Source organism: Salvelinus fontinalis, chromosome 22, assembly GCF_029448725.1.
Source record: "Salvelinus fontinalis isolate EN_2023a chromosome 22, ASM2944872v1, whole genome shotgun sequence".
NCBI lineage: Eukaryota > Metazoa > Chordata > Actinopteri > Salmoniformes > Salmonidae > Salvelinus > Salvelinus fontinalis.
In genome coordinates, this window is record NC_074686.1 from 39,940,165 (window position 1) to 39,950,957 (window position 10,793).

Consider the following 10,793-nt stretch of genomic DNA (forward strand, 5'->3'; position numbering starts at 1 on the left):
CCCCTCTCCCTCCCTCCCTCCCTCCCTCCCTCCCCCTCTCCCTCCCCTTCTCCCTCCCTCCCCCTCTCCCTCCCTCCCTCTCTCCCTCCACCCCTCCCTTCCTCCCTCCCTCCCTCTCTCTTTTCCTCCCTCTCTCTTTCCCTCCCTGGCTCCCACCTCTTCACCCTTCCTCCCCACTTGCTCCCCCATACCCCCCCCCCCCCCCTAGCTGGACAGCTACATAGGGGGCAGGCGTGTGTGTGTGAGTGTGAGTGTGAGTGTGAGTGTGCGTGTGCGTGTGCGTGTGCGTGTGCGTGTGAGTGTGTGTGTGTGTGTGTGTGTGTGTGTGTGTGTGTGTGTGTGTGTGTGTGTGTGTGTGTGTGTGTGTGTGTGTGTGTGCATGTGTCTGTGTCCGTTAGTCTCCAGGGAGTGAGGGTAGTCCAGAGAGCCCAGAACATTCCACTGGCCTTAGCGGAGCTCTGAGGTCACAGTAATCAGTTAAGGAACATGCTTAACAACACAGGCTATGCCCCCAAATGGTAGCCTATAGGGCCCTATAAGGCCCTAGTCAAAAGTAGTGCACTATGTAGGGAATAGGGTTCTATAGGGCTCTGGTCTAAAGTAGTGCACTATATAGAGAATAGGGTTCTATAGGGCTCTGGTCTAAAGTAGTGCACTATATAGGGAATAGGGTTCTATAGGGCTCTGGTCTAAAGTAGTGCACTATGTAGGGAATAGGGTTCTATAGGTCTCTGGTCTAAAGTAGTGCACTATGTAGGGAATAGGGTTCTATAGGGCTCTGGTCTAAAGTAGTGCACTATGTAGGGAATAGGGTTCTATAGGGCTCTGGTCTAAAGTAGTGCACTATGTAGGGAATAGGGTTCCATAGGGCTCTGGTCTAAAGTAGTGCACTATGTAGGGAATAGGGTTCCATAATGGGAAGTAGATATATTTACCCCTACTCTTTCTCACAGGACCCGACTGCACTGTTGGGGCCTTTACATCGTTTTCCCTGTGGAGGTCAAGCCCAGTGTTTCCATTGTCACATCACATCCAGCCAGCGCATAGGCTTCTCCCATTCCCATTGGAATAGAAGGTTTCCTCAAATCTAAAATGGCTGAATTATACTACATCATGTTCCGATTGTCCTCCTTTCCCGTTCTTAGTGGTCCATTCATCCATGGTCTTTGTTTAAACCTTGTTCCTGAGGACTTTAGTGTCCTCCTTTCCCATTCTTAGTGGTCCATTCATCCATGGTCTTTGTTTAAACCGTGTTCCTGAGGACTTTAGTGTCCTCCTTTCCCGTTCTTAGTGGTCCATTCATCCATGGTCTTTGTTTAAACCGTGTTCCTGAGGACTTTAGTGTCCTCCTTTCCCGTTCTTAGTGGTCCATTCATCCATGGTCTTTGTTGAAACCTTGTTCCTGAGGACTTTAGTACATTTCCATTCTAATCAGCAACATCTTATACATCTCCACTACATTGTCCTTCAAGACATGTGTTCTTATTCTTGTCCATGTTCTCAGGAAACGTACTTCAAAGTTTAACCTACCCACAAAGCAGCTGTATTCGTCTTTAGTTGGCACATGGCTCATTCCTAGTCACAGAACCAAACGTCTCTGTTTTCCTCATACATAATGCGTTGTGTGTTTGTAGCTGTGTCCCTTCTGGGCACCCTTACAGTGTTTGTTGCTGTGTCCCTTCTGGGCACCCTTACTGTGTTCCTTCTGGGCACCCTTACTGTGTTCCTTCTGGGCACCCTTACTGTGTTTGTTGCTGTGTTCCTTCTGGGCACCCTTACTGTGTTCCTTCTGGGCACCCTTACTATGTTTGTTGCTGTGTCCCTTCTGGGCACCCTTAATGTGTTCCTTCTGGGCACCCTTACTGTGTTCCTTCTGGGCACCCTTAATGTGTTCCTTCTGGGCACCCTTAATGTGTTCCTTCTGGGCACCCTTAATGTGTTCCTTCTGGGCACCCGTATTATGTTTGTTGCTGTGTCCCTTCTGGGCACCCTTAATGTGTTCCTTCTGGGCACCCTTAATGTGTTCCTTCTGGGCACCCTTACTGTATTCCTTCTGGGCACCCTTACTGTGTTCCTTCTGGGCACCCTTACTATGTTTGTTGCTGTGTCCCTTCTGGGCACCCTTAATGTGTTCCTTCTGGGCACCCTTAATGTGTTCCTTCTGGGCACCCTTACTGTGTTCCTTCTGGGCACCCTTACTGTGTTCCTTCTGGGCACCCGTATTATGTTTGTTGCTGTGTCCCTTCTGGGCACCCTTACTGTGTTCCTTCTGGGCACCCTTAATGTGTTCCTTCTGGGCACCCTTACTATGTTTGTTGCTGTGTCCCTTCTGGGCACCCTTACTGTGTTCCTTCTGGGCACCCTTAATGTGTTCCTTCTGGGCACCCTTACTATGTTTGTTGCTGTGTCCCTTCTGGGCACCCTTAATGTGTTCCTTCTGGGCACCCTTAATGTGTTCCTTCTGGGCACCCTTACTGTGTTCCTTCTGGGCACCCGTACTATGTTTGTTGCTGTGTCCCTTCTGGGCACCCTTACTGTGTTCCTTCTGGGCACCCTTACTGTGTTTGTTGCTGTGTCCCTTCTGGGCACCCTTACTGTGTCCCTTCTGGGCACCCTTACTGTGTCCCTTCTGGGCACCCTTACTGTGTCCCTTCTGGGCACCCTTACTGTGTCCCTTCTGGGCACCCTTACTGTGTTCCTTCTGGGCACCCTTACAGTGTTTGTTGCTGTGTGTGTGTGTGTTGTGTGTCGTGTTGCTCTCCCTAAACAGTGTGTTGTCCTCATAGCCCCCATATAGTTCAGATAACTGGGGAGCAGGTCACCATCAGGGTCCATCCCTGCTCCCGAAACCAGGTCCAGATAACTCTCACTGGGCTTGGTGTAGCTGGCCTCAACCAGGTCCAGATAACTCTCACTGGGCTTGGTGTAGCTGGCCTCAACCAGGTCCAGATAACTCTCACTGGGTTTGGTGTAGCGGGCCTTAACCAGGTCCAGATAACTCTCACTGGGCTTGGTGTAGCGGGCCTCAACCAGGTCCAGATATCTCTCACTGGGCTTGGTGTAGCTGGCCTCAACCAGGTCCAGATATCTCTCACTGGGCTTGGTGTAGCTGGCCTCACCCAGGTCCAGATAACTCTCACTGGGCTTGGTGTAGCTGGCCTCAACCAGGTCCAGATAACTCTCACTGGGCTTGGTGTAGCTGGCCTCCCTCATGGGTAAATGCAGATGGCCCTTCTCCTGGTAAGGCAAAGCTTGCTGCATCTCCATCTCCAGGCTTGGAGCAGCAGACCGGACTCAGACCCCAGCTATGCCAGGAAAGGTGTACTGCTCCTGGGCATAGCGCTTCTCCAGGTGATGGGTGATGGCCAGCTGGAGGAGGTGGAGGAGCTCTGCTATGTTGAGAATGACAGAGACTCCAGCGATGGCCTGGGTGTAGATGGTGAAGATGGTCTTCTCCGTGGGTCTGGAGACGAAGCAGTCCACCGTGTGAGGACAGGGGTCCCGGACGCACTCGAACCGGGCCGGGATCATGAAGCCGTAGAGGTACCATAGCCCCACCATGAAGCCGACCTCCAGGAGGACCTTGAGGAGGATGCTGGCGGCGTAGGCACAGAGGAGACGGCCCTTCAGCTTAGGAGCCTCTGGGAGAGCTTTCACCTCCTTCCTCCCTCCTTTCTCCTCCTCTAGTTCTTCTATCTCATCCCCCTTTCTCACCTCCCTCTTCTTCTCTTCATTCTTCTTTACTCCTCCCCTCTCTCGTCCCTCACCACCACCTTCCTCCGTCCTCTTCTTCTCCTCCTCTTCCTCCTCCTTCGCAGCCCTCAAGGCCACATACCCAAAATAGAAAATAGTCGGCGTGGAAACGAAAATCACCTGGAGCACAAAATAGCGGTAATGTGATATGGGGAAAGCTTTGTCGTAACACACGGCGGTACATCCAGGTTGCTTGGTGTTACAGACGAAGCTGCTCTGTTCGTCGTCCCAGGCTGACTCCGCGGCGGTGCCCAGGACCAGCATACGGAACAGGAAGAGGACAGTGAGCCAGACACGGCCCACCCCGGTGCTATAACCCTGCCCCTCCTCCAACAGCTGCTCCAGGAAGGACCAGTCAGCTCTGGACATCCTCTGTAACCTGGGGGGTAAGCACGTAAAACACATGAAAACACACACATATACAGCTCTCTCTCTCACAGACACACACTCTCTCTCATTCTCTCTTTCACACACACACACACACACACACACACACACAAACACTTTCTCTTTCTATGACACACTGGTGAAACATCTGTGAATACATGTGTGTCAATAAAACATATTATGTTTCTACATTATTATGTTTCTACATTATTATAACCTCTTTCTATTTTAAAACACTTTAAAGTTTTTTCAAACTCTGTGTCTGAACTGACATCTTGATGTTATTTTGTCAGAACATGTGATTTTGTCAGAACATGTGATTTTGTCAGAACATGTGATTTTGTCAGAACATGTGATTTTGTCAGAACATGTGATTTTGTCAGAACATGTGATTTTGTCAGAACATGTGATTTTGTCAGAACATGTGATTTTGTCAGAACATGTGATTTTGTCAGAACATGTTAGTTTGTCAGAACATGTGATTTTGTCAGAACATGTGATTTTGTCAGAGCATGTGATTTTGTCAGAACATGTGATTTTGTCAGAACATGTGATTTTGTCAGAACATGTGATTTTGTCAGAACATGTGATTTTGTCAGAACATGTGATTTTGTCAGAACATGTGATTTTGTCAGAACATGTTAGTTTGTCAGAACATGTTAGTTTGTCAGAACATGTGATTTTGTCAGAACATGTCCGGAGTGATCTAACTTGTAACTCTAAAGTTTTGTAGAACAATAGAAGGCTTTTACTAGAGATCATGTGAACACAACAGAACACCCCTTAACCTTCTCTCTCCATGAGTTCACCACCCAACCCATTGTGGGTGCGTAGGGAATTTTCCACCTTCGTGTTTTGGTCTTATTAAGGTCCGATATCATACAACGAAACTCTGTGAATAGTATTCAAACATACGTTATTTTAGGCTTTCTGTCTGTATCATATTAACCAACAAGGTTGTGGTTCAACATATGACTTTTATTAGTGTTATATCATATTGATTTGAATACAGCAGTGTTGCAGTTCCTGACAAAAAAACGGTGTGTCTGGCACCTACTACCGTACCCCGTTCAAAGACACTTAAATCGTTTGACTTGCCCATTCACCCTCTGAATGGCACACATACACAATCCAAGTCTCAAATTGTCTCAAGGCTAAAAAAAATCCTAATTCCTCCCCTTCATCTACACTGATTGAAGAGGATTTAACACGTGACATCAATAAGGGAGCAAAGCTTTCACCTGGATTCACCTGGTCAGCTTGTTCTTAATGTTTTGTGAACTCAGTGTACATTTATATTCCGGACTCTGACACTCGTTCTAATATTCCTATATTTTTTCACTCCTGTCTTTTTAGAATTATGCATTTGGTCTTTAGATGATGTAGCTGACACATTAAATTGTGTCATTATTAACTGCAGCAGGCTACAGGGAGAAAGGTACAGCTAGATAGGGGAAACGGGTCCCCTCTAGCAGCAGGCTACAGGGAGAAAGGAACAGCTGGATGGGGAAACGGGTCCATTCTAGCAGCAGGCTACAGGGAGAAAGGAACAGCCGGATGGGGAAACGGGTCCATTCTAGCAGCAGGCTACAGGGAGAAAGGAACAGCCGGATGGGGGAAACGGGTCCATTCTAGCAGCAGGCTACAGGGAGAAAGGAACAGCCGGATGGGGAAACGGGTCCATTCTAGCAGCAGGCTACAGGGAGAAAGGAACAGCCGGATGGGGGAAACGGGTCCATTCTAGCAGCAGGCTACAGAGAGAAAGGAACAGCTGGATAGGGGAAACGGGTCCATTCTAGCAGCAGGCTACAGGGAGAAAGGAACAGCCGGATGGGGGAAACGGGTCCATTCTAGCAGCAGGCTACAGGGAGAAAGGAACAGCCGGATGGGGGAAACGGGTCCATTCTAGCAGCAGGCTACAGGGAGAAAGGAACAGCCGGATGGGGAAACGGGTCCATTCTAGCAGCAGGCTACAGAGAGAAAGGTACAGCTGGATAGGGGAAACGGGTCCATTCTAGCAGCAGGCTACAGGGAGAAAGGTACAGCTGGATGGGGAAACGGGTCCATTCTAGCAGCAGGCTACAGGGAGAAAGGAACAGCCGGATAGGGGAAACGGGTCCATTCTAGCAGCAGGCTACAGGGAGAAAGGAACAGCCGGATAGGGGAAACGGGTCCATTCTAGCAGCAGGCTACAGGGAGAAAGTAACAGCCGGATAGGGGAAACGGGTCCATTCTAGCAGCAGGCTACAGGGAGAAAGGTACAGCTGGATGGGGAAACGGGTCCATTCTAGCAGCAGGCTACAGGGAGAAAGGAACAGCTGGATGGGGAAACGGGTCCATTCTAGCAGCAGGCTACAGGGAGAAAGGAACAGCCGGATGGGGAAACGGGTCCATTCTAGCAGCAGGCTACAGGGAGAAAGGAACAGCCGGATGGGGAAACGGGTCCATTCTAGCAGCAGGCTACAGGGAGAAAGGAACAGCCGGATGGGGAAACGGGTCCATTCTAGCAGCAGGCTACAGGGAGAAAGGAACAGCCGGATGGGGAAACGGGTCCATTCTAGCAGCAGGCTACAGGGAGAAAAGAACAGCCGGATAGGGGAAACGGGTAGAGTCGCACAAAATGGAAAATAAGGTTGTGGATAAAGTTCGGAATGACACAGTTTCATGTGTAAAACATCTAAAGACTTTCATCACTATACTAAACCATTTCTGTTTCTAAAAGGATGTATTTTTTTAATTTTAAACCTTGGTTCATATTTTTCCAGCGCCCCAGCACTGCACAACGAGGATGAGGGAGTGAATCGTTGATCCAATCAAATCAAATGTTATTGGTCGCATACACATGTTCAGCAGATGTTATTGGTCACATGGTTAGCAGATGTTATTGGTCACATGGTTAGCAGATGTTATTGGTCACATGTTCAGCAGATGTTATTGGTCACATGGTTAGCAGATGTTATTGGTCACATGGTTAGCAGATGTTATTGGTCACATGTTCAGCAGATGTTATTGGTCACATGGTTAGCAGATGTTATTGGTCACATGGTTAGCAGATGTTATTGGTCACATGGTTAGCAGATGTTATTGGTCACATGGTTAGCAGATGTTATTGGTCACATACACATGGTTAGCAGATGCTATTGGTCACATAGTTAGCAGATGTTATTGGTCACATGGTTAGCAGATGTTATTGGTCACATGGTTAGCAGATGTTATTGGTCACATGGTTAGCAGATGTTATTGGTCACATACACATGGTTAGCAGATGCTATTGGTCACATAGTTAGCAGATGTTATTGGTCACACGGTTAGCAGATGTTATTGGTCACATGGTTAGCAAATGTTATTGGTCACACGGTTAGCAGATGTTATTGGTCACATGGTTAGCAGATGTTATTGGTCACATACACATGGTTAGCAGATGTTATTGGTCTCATACACATGGTTAACAGATGTTATTGGTCACATACACATGGTTAGCAGATGTAATTGGTCACATACACATGGTTAGCAGATGCTATTGGTCACATGGTTAGCAGATGTTATTGGCCACATACACATGGTTAGCAGATGTTATTGGGCACATGGTTAGCAGATGTTATTGGTCACATACACATGGTTAGCAGATGTTATTGGTCACATACACACATGGTTAGTAGATGTTATTGGTCACATACACATGGTTAGCAGATGCTATTGGTCACATGGTTAGCAGATGTTATTGGCCACATACACATGGTTAGCAGATGTTATTGGGCACATGGTTAGCAGATGTTATTGGTCACATACACATATTTAGCAGATGTTATTGGTCACATACACACATGGTTAGTAGATGTTATTGGTCACATACACATGGTTAGCAGATGTTATTGGTCACATACACATAGTTAGCAGATGTTATTGGTCTCATACACATATTTCGCAGATGTTATTGGTCACATACACACATGGTTAGTAGATGTTATTGGTCACATGGTTAGTAGATGTTATTGGTCACATACACATGGTTAGCAGATGTTATTGGTCACATACACATGGTTAGCAGATGTTATTGGTCACATACACATGGTTAGTAGATGTTATTGGTCACATGGTTAGTAGATGTTATTGGTCACATACACATGGTTAGTAGATGTTATTAGTCACATATTAACAGATGTTATTGGTCACATACACATGGTTAGCAGATGTTATTGGTCACATGGTTAGCAGATGTTATTGGTCACATGGTTAGCAGATGTTATTGGTCTCATACACATATTTAGGAGATGTTATTGCAGGTGTGGCAAAATGCTTGTTTTTTGGAAAGTTTCTCAAAAACGTGTCTGGACCCCTCTATAACATTCCATGTACATAATTTTTTTTTTTGAGATTAGGTTATAAAATATCTAACTTCTCCTTTAATAACAATGAGTTGAAACAATTCTTGAAACGATTTTTTTTTTGTAACAGTGCAAGCACACAGTCCTATAGGCTATATATATATATATATGTATATACATATATATATATATATATATATATATATATATATATATATATATATAGGTAAGTGTATCACAGCATCTGCCCAGAGGTCTGGACCTCTATGGTACAGAAGGTCCATGAAGCAGTGTCTTGGCAACACAGGGTTGTTGTTCCTGCTGGTTCCATCAATCGCTACAGCAGTCATACCCTACTGGGGGAAAAAACTGGTTGAATTGACGTTGTTTCCACGGCATTTTAACCCCCCCACCAAAAAAATAAAAAATCTATGTGATGACTTTAAATCAACATGGAGAACTAATTGGATTTGCAAAAAGTCAACAACATAATGGTATTTCGTCGATTTCTTTCACCCTACTTTAACCTAAATCCAATGACCTGGTGAATAGTTTTGTTGATTTCACATTGAATTCACGTTAGTTGTCAACTGGGGCGGCATGTAGCCTGGTGGTTAGAGCGTTGGACTAGTAACCGAAAGGTTGCTGGATTGAATCCCCGAGCTGACAAGGTAAAAATCTGTTGTTCCTGCCCCTGAACAAGGCAGTTAACCCATTATTCCCAAGTAGGCCGTCATTGTAAATAAGAATTTGTTCTTAACTGATATGCTTAGTTAAATAAAGATAAAATAAACTCAGCCAACTGTAAATCAACACGGGAATCATGTGGTCACAATGTCATAAGAATACATCAAAAAGACCCGTTTTGGATTAAAGCGCTGCATCCTTACCTATCAGTTGTAAAGTTTGGTTATTTTCTATGATGACTTGTCAGTACTCCGTTGACGGTGGGATGTGCGTTCTTTAACCAGCACTCTAGTCGGAATGAGTGGGGACAATTTCCCAATGCGTTTTATTGGCCTGCCCACAGGAACTCGGCCCAGGAAAGGGAATGGATGAATTCTGAAATATGTATCCGTTCACTGCGCTGCTCACCGAGCTCCGAGATGGACTGTCGATCGTGAAGGGTTTATTTGTTGAACTACTCATCTTGAATAAGTGATTGGCCTTCAAGTTGATATCTTCAGCACTTATCTTATCAAAGTTGAGCAACAGGTATAGAAAGTGGTGTAATCTGTGCTACTTAATTGACCAGTTGTCCGAAACCATAAAGGTATGGGGAAAAAAGCGTTCAAAACGGTCTGTTCAACAGTAGATTGGACACGTTGTATTTTCATCGAAGTTTGTTGATTTATTCAATTCCTAAGAAGTTAGAGTTAACAACTCGTTTCGTGAAATGTCCCGTAAATCCACACAATGGCGCCAGTCACCGCTTTTCTAGGAAGATGACGCACCAGCGGAATGAGTTGTTTGTTCCATTAGTTTTTTTCAGTGAGCGGTGAAACCACCGATGCTGACAAGGGAAAAACACTAAATGAGTGCAGAAAATAGATCGATATCTTCAGACAGAGCCTAGGACGATGTTTGTTATTTTCTTTGGCTAAGATATCCGACGATCAAAACCCCCCCGCGGAAATCGAATTAGCATAATAAAACAATCCCCATAAAAATCTGTCAGTTTAAACTGGAGATATGTTTTTTTTGTTGCATTGGATGCTTCTCAATCCACCACATCCGCCTGTGTAACACTTCCGCATCCGCGGAGAAAGTTGACAGAGCTAGATCGGTGTTTTTCAGACCATGAGACATCCCGAAAATCGGTATTCTCAAAAAATCGTCTGTAGCATCCGAACAATTTTGGTTACCCACTAATATGACCCATCTGTGTAAAGGTGAGACTCACAAACACATCGGTTGTTTTGCTCTAGGATGCCCACAGGCCTCACCCGACTCGTCTGAAGGTCCTGATACCAGGACAAAAACGTATGGAAGTACTGCATATATGGAGAATGTTTAGTGACAAAAATAAGGGGTAAAATACACTACATTACCAAAAGTATGTGGACACCTGCTCGCCCAACATTTCATTCCAAAAATCATGGGCATTAATATGGAGTTGGTCCCCCCTTTGCTGCTATAACAGCCTCCACTCTACTGGGAAGGCTTTCCACTAGATGTTGGAACATTGCTGTTGGGGACTTGCTTCCATTCAGCCACAAGAGCATTAGTGAGAATCGGGCACTGATGTAGGCCTGGCAGAAAGTCCTCGCATCATCTCATTGGCGTTCCAGGTAATCCCAAACTGTTGCCACGATTTTGGAAGCACAG

The 10,793-nt window shown here is 45.8% G+C and overlaps 1 pseudogene; it reads right to left on the reverse strand.

The window, feature by feature from the left end:
* Positions 1-226: 226 nt before the first annotated feature.
* LOC129820312 (uncharacterized) lies at positions 227-10,188 on the reverse strand (annotated as a pseudogene).
* Positions 10,189-10,793: the final 605 nt, after the last annotated feature.